Raw genomic sequence first — 7,336 nt, 5'->3', positions numbered from 1 at the left:
GGATTGTACTACTGGACCCCATAGGATGCCTTATATATAAGGGCACTATCTTCAAGATGAGCAGAAAATATCTGAGCTATCTAATACATAGAAACAAACACAGACAAAATAAGGAGACAGAGAAATATGTTTCAAACAAAAGAACAGAAAAAATATCAGGAAAAGAACTAAATAGAGATAATCAAATTACCTGATAAAGAGTTCAAAGTAAGTGTCATAAAAATGCTCACTGAACTTGAAAGAAGAGTGGATAAACTCAGTGTGAACTTCGACAAAGAGAACAAAAATATAAAAAAGAACTAAGCAGAGTTGAAGAATACAACAACTAAAATGAAAATACACTAGAGGGATTCAACACTAGGTTAGAGGATGCAGAAAAATAGATTAGTAATCTGGAAGACATGGTAATGAAAAACAACAAAACTGAATAGCAAGTGTAAAACAATTTAAAAAATGAAGATAGATTAAGGGACTTCTAGGACAACATCAGCATACTAACATTCACATTTAAGTGAAGAAAAAAAGAGAAAGAGGCAGAAAACTTGTTTGAAGAAAGAATAGCTGAAAACTTCCTTAACCTGGGGAAGGAAACAGACATTTAATAGTAGCACAGTGAACTCAAAATGAAATATATGCAAGGAAGTCCACACCAAGATACACAATAGTTAAAATGTCAAAGTTTAAGATAAAAAAATAATTTTAGGGGCGCCTGGGTGGCTCACTCATTAAGCGTCTGCCTTCGGCTCAGGGCGTGATCACAGCGTTTTGGGATCGAGCCCCACATCAGGCTCCTCCGCTATGAGCCTGCTTCTTCCTCTCCCACTCCCCCTGCTGTGTTCCCTGTCTTGCTGGCTGTCTCCCTCTCTGTCAAATAAATAAATAAAATCTTTAAAAAAAAAGAATTTTAACAGCAGTAAGAGAAAAAGTGATGTGTTATATATACATGAGGGAAACTCCATAAGGCTATCATCAGCTGATTTTTCAGCAGAAACTTCACAGGCCAGTAAGGGATGCCACGATACATTCTAAGTGCTGAAAAAAAATAAACAAAACAACAATAACAACAAAACTAAACCAAAAATACTCTTCCTGGCATGATTATCATTCAGAATTGAACAAGAGATAAGGAGTTTCCCAGACAAAGGTTAAAGATATTCATCACTGCTAAACCAGCCATAAAAAATGTTAAAGGGACTTCTTTAGGTAGAAAAAAAAAAAGGCCATAACTAGAAGAAAATTATGAAAGGAAAATATTTCACTGATAAAACCAAATATATAGTAAAGGGAGTAGATCAATCACTTATAAAACTAGCATGAAGCTTAAAAGAGCAGTAAAATCAATTATGTCTATAACAAAGGATACAAAAATAAAAAGACAAAACATGTGACTTATATACACAAAATATGGAGGGAGGATTAAAAATGTAGTGCTCTTAGAATGTGTTCAAACTTAAGCAACCATCAAATTAATATAGACTTCCATATATATATGTATATATATATATATATGTATATATATATATATATGAATGACAAGGGCATTAGATAATGATAAAGGGATCAATCCAATAAGAAGATATAACAATTATAAATAAATATAAATTATAAGCATAAATAATTATACTCCCAAAATAGAGCATCTAAACATATAAAGCAAATATTAATAGACAAAGGGAGAAATAGTCATATAATAATAGTAGGGGACTTTAACAACCCACTTACATCAATGGATAGATGAACCTAAAGCAAATCAATATGGAAACTGTGCTCTGAAGGACACAGATGGACCTATTAGTTATATATAGAACACTCCACTCAAAAACAACAGGATACAGATTCTTTTCAAGTATATAGGAAACATTCTTCAGGACAGACCATATGTTAACCCACAAAACAAGTCTCAATAAATTTAAGAAGACTAAAATCATATCAAGCATCTTTTTCAACCACAATGGTATGAAACTAGAAATTACCAAAAGAAAACTTGGAAAAATACAATCATGTGGAGTCTAAGCAAAATGCTAGTAACAAGCAATGGCTCAATGAAGAAATCAAAGAGGAAATTTTTTTAAAAAAAGTACATTGCAATAAATAAAAATGGGAACATAATGCTCTAAAACCTATGGGACGCAGTATAAATAGTTCTAAGAGGAAAGTATATAGTGATACAGGTCTACCTCAATAAACAGAAAGAACATCAAGTAAATCCAGTAAACTTACACCTAAAAGAACTAGAGGAAAAAAAAAAAAACAAGAAAATCCCAAAGTTAGTAGAAGTAGGAAAATAAAGATCAGAGTGAAAATGAAATAGATGGAAAAAAACAGAAAAGATTGAGATCAAGAGCTGGTTCTTTGAAAAGATTAACAAAAATATTTAAAACTTTAGGCAGACTCACAAAGGAAAAACAAAAGACTCAAATAAAATCAAATTAAGAGTAACAACTGACAGTACAAAAACACAAAGAATTGTAAGAGACTACTATGAAAAATTATATGCCAACAAACGGGACAACCTAGAAAAGTGGACAGATTCCTAGAAACACAATATTCCAAAACTGAATTGGAAAGAAATAGAAAATTTGGACAGACCAGTCACTAGTAATAACATTGAATCAATAATTAAATAACTTCCAAAAAGCAAATGTCCATTACCAGATGACTTCATAGATGAATTCTACCAAACATTTAAAGAGATAATACCTATCCTTCTCATACTATTCCCAAAAAATAGACACGGATGCTTCCAAGATCATTCTATGAGGCCAGTATTACCCTGATATCAAAGCAAGACAAAGACACTACAAAAAAAAAAGAAAAAAAAATTAGACCAGTATCCTTCCTAATGAACATAGATGTGAAAATCCAACAACATATTAGCAAACTATTAGCAAGATATTGGCAAATGTTAACAATACATTAGACGTATCTTCACCATGATCTAGTGGGATTTATTTCAAGGATGCAAAGATAGTTCAATGTGATGTATTGCATTAACAAAATGAAAAAATAAAATCAAATGATCATTTCAATAGATGAAAAAAAAAAACATTTGACAAAACTCAACCTATGTTCATGATAAAGACTCAACAAAGTGGGTTTAGAGAAATATACCTCAACATAATAAAGACCGTATATTTATGGAAATCTGGGATTGTAATATCTCTATCCTTGTTAACCTACAGCTAACATCATACGCATTGGTGAAAAGCTGAAAGCTTTCCCTTTAAGGTCAATAAGAAGACAAGGATATCCACTATGACCACTTTTATTCAACACAGTGTTGGGTGTCCTAGCCACAGCAACCAGACAAGGAAAAGGGAAAAAAAAAAAGCATCCAAATTGGTAAGGAAGAAGTATCTCACTATTTGCAGATGACATGTTACATATATAAAAAACCCTAAAGACTCCACAAAAAAAACCTATTAGAATTAATAAAAGAATTCAGTAAAGTTGAGGAATGCAAAATTAAAACACAAATTTGTTGCATTTTTCTGCTAATAACAAACTAGCACAAAATGAAATTAAGAAAAACAATCTCATTTACAACTGTACCAAAAAGAATAAAATACCTAGGAAAAATTTTAACTAAGAAGATGAAAACATACTCTTAAAACTCTAAGACATTGATGAAAAAAACCTGAAGACCTCACAAATAAATGGAAAGATACACCATGAACATGGACTGGAAGAATTAACCTTATTAAAATACCCATACTACCTAAAACAATTTACAGATTTAACACAATGCCTATCAAAATATTGGTGGCATTTTTCACAGAACTAGAAAAATATACTTCTAAAACTTTTATGTACCACAAAAGACCCATAAAAGACTTCAAATACCCAAAGCTATCTTAAGAAACAACAAGAAGGCGGTATCACAGTCCCAGATTTCAAACTATTCTACAAATCTGAAGTAATCAAAACAGTATGGTACCAGCACAAAAACAGACACATAGATCAATGGAACAGAAATAGAGAGCCCAGAAATAACCATACTTACATGGTTAATTAACAAAGGAGGCAAAAAAAAAAAAAAGACTGGGGAAAAATCAATTTCTTCAATAAATAATGTTGAGGAAACTGGATAGCTACCTTCAAAAGAATGATACAGGACCATTTCTTCTACTTTATATATATAAACTAAAAATGGATTAAAAACCTAATATAACACATGACACCATAAAACTCCAAGAATAAAACTTAAGCAGTAATGTTTTGGGAATTGGTCTTTGCGATATTTTTCTAGATATGTCTACTCAGGCTACAGAAAAATAAACAAATGCAACTGTATCAAACTAAAATGTTTCTGCACAGTGAAAGAAATCATTAACAAAATGAAAAAGCAACCTATTGAATGGGAGAAGATATTTGCAAATGATATATCCAACAACGGGTTAAAATACAGACTATATAAAGAACTCATACGACTCAACACCACAAAACCTGAAATAATTCAATTAAAAACTGGGCAGAGGGCCTGAATAGACATTTTTCCTCCAAGAAGATCTACAGATGGCTAGCAGGTACATGAAAAGATGCTCAACGTCACTAATCCTCAGAGAAATGCAAATCAAAACCATAATGAGGTGTCCCCTCAAAATATATTAAAAAGTCAAGAAAAAACATGTGTTGGTCAGCATGTGAAGAAAAGGGAACTTTTATGCACTTTTGTTGGGATAGTAATTTGGCGCAGTCACTATGAGAAATAATATGAAGATTCTTCAAAAAAATAAAATTAGGAATACCATGTAATCCAGTAATTCCTTTGCTGGGTATTTACCCAAAGAAAACAAAAATACTATCTGAAAAGAACAAAACAAAACAAAACCCACTAATCTGAAAAGATATTTATACCCCTATGTTTATTGCAGCATTATTTACAATAGTTGAGATATGGAAACAACCTGTGTCCACCCATAGATGAATGGATAAAAAAGATGTGACATACATACACAAATGGAATAATAGCCACAAAAAAAGAATGAGATCTTGCCATTTGTGACATGGATGGAGCCAGAGGGTATTATGTTAAGTGAAATAAATGAGACAGAGAAAGAGAAATATCATATAATTTCATGTATATGTGGAATCTAAAACAAAACAAAACAAAACAAAAAACAAGCAAACAAAACAGACAGTAGATATAGAGAAAAATTGGGGGTTTCCTATTGGAGAGCTACATGAACTAGGTGAAGAGGATTAAGAGATAAATTTCAAGTTATACAGTAGATATGTCATAGGTGTATATAGTGTAGGAAATACAGTCAATAGTATAATAACCTTATATCATGACAGATGGTAACTATACTTTCATGGTGACCATTTCATTATGTACATAACTGTTGATTCACTCTGCTGTACATACTCCTGAAACTAATATAATATTGTATGTCAACTATACTTCAATTAAAAAAAGATGGCATCTACTCTTTACAAATACTGCATATTTTATATAATACCTAATAATCTCTGCCTGCTTTATTTAAAATGATCAAATTTTACATATATATATTATATATAATATTTTTTCTGTGAAATAACTACATCAATGTGATTTACCCACATATAATGGGTCATCTTAATGATTTATTTTATGACATTTTTCTTTTGATATTTTATAAAATGTCTTTATACCAATATTCCTTAGAATCAAATGAAGTGGGGTTTGTGTTTGTTTTTTACAAATAAGAATATGATGTAGTTAAATTATAGTGGGAAATGAAAACATAAGATGTAACCAATAAATTAAATAAATGGAGAGGACCAAACATATTTTTCATGTGAAAGAACACAGTTCAAAGGGAACAGGATATGTTTAACATATTCACCTGACATCAAAACACCAGTGGATAATAACAGCACCATAGAACATAATATACTTTTTATTTTTTTGGCGGTTTTGGGGTCACAGCAAAATTAAGAGGAAGGTATAGAGATTTTTTTAAAATATATTCCCTTCCTACACACAAGCACAGTCCCCTGCCCCCATTATCAACTCATCTTCCAGGATGGTACCTTTGTTAGAATGGATCAACCTTCACTGACACATCATTATCACAAAAAGTCCATAATTTATATTAGGGTTCATTCTTAGCGTTGTACATTCAATGGTTTTGGACAAATGTATAATGACATGTATCCATCATTAGGGTATCAGAGTATTTTCATGGCCCTAAAAATCCCCTGTGCTCTTCCAATTCATCCTACTCCCTCCAGCCCAGTCCCACCAACCCCTGGCAACCATTGATCATTTATTGTCTTCATAGCTTTGCCTTTCTTAGAATGACAAATAGTTGGAATCATATAGTATGTAGCCTTTTCAGATTTTCTTTCATTTAGTAATATGCATTTAAGTTTCTTTCATGTTTGTTTGTTTTTCATGGCTTCATAGCTCGTATGTTTTCACCAGTAAATAATATCCCATTGTCCGGATATACCACAGTTTCTATATCCATCACCTACTGAAGGAATCTTGATTATATTTCCAAGTTTGGGCAATTATAAATGAAGCTGCACACTCATGTGCAGGTTTTTGTGTGAACATAAGTTTCAACTTCTTTGAGTAAATGCCAAGGAGTGCAATCACTGATCATATATAAGAAAATGTTTAGCTTTGTAAGAAACTGCCAACCTGTCTTCCAAAGTGACTGTACTGTTTTGCATTCCCACCAGCAATGAATGAGAGTTCCTGTTGTCCACATCTTTTCAGCATCTGGTGTTGTCAATGTTCCAGAGTTTGGCCTTTTTAACAGTCATATAGCGGTATCTCATTTCTGTTTCAATTTGCATTTTCTTGATAACATATAACGTGGAGCAACTCTTTATGTGCATATTTGCCAGCTGTGTATCTTTATTGGTAAAGTGTTAAGGTTTTCAGCCCATTTTTTTAATTGGGCTGTTTTCTTATTTCTGAGTTTTAAGAGTTTTTTGTGTGTTTTAGATAACAGTTCTTTACTGGATATGTCTTTAACAAATATTTTTCCCCAAGTCTGTGGCTTATCTTCTAGTTCTCTTGATATTATCTTTTGCAAAGTGGACATTTTTAATTTTAATGAAGTCTGGTTCATCAATGATTTCTTTTATGGATCATACTTTTGGGGTTGAATCTGAGTAGTTATCACCCAAAGTCATCCAGGTTTCTCATGTTATTTTCTATGCGTGTCTTAGTCTTGTGTTTCAAATTTAAGAAGTTCTCCTATCTCCCTTCTTTGCTGAGATGTTTTATCATGAATAGGTGTTGGTTTGTCAATTGCTTTTTCTGTAACTATTGATATGATCATGTGATTTTTTTACTTTTCAATATTGAATCAATCTTATATACTAGAATAAATCC

The sequence above is a fragment of the Ailuropoda melanoleuca genome, chromosome 1, assembly GCF_002007445.2.
Source record: "Ailuropoda melanoleuca isolate Jingjing chromosome 1, ASM200744v2, whole genome shotgun sequence".
Taxonomy (NCBI): Eukaryota; Metazoa; Chordata; class Mammalia; order Carnivora; family Ursidae; genus Ailuropoda; species Ailuropoda melanoleuca.
The sequence above is the reverse complement of the archived record's forward strand: the minus strand, read 5'-3'. Positions refer to the sequence as shown.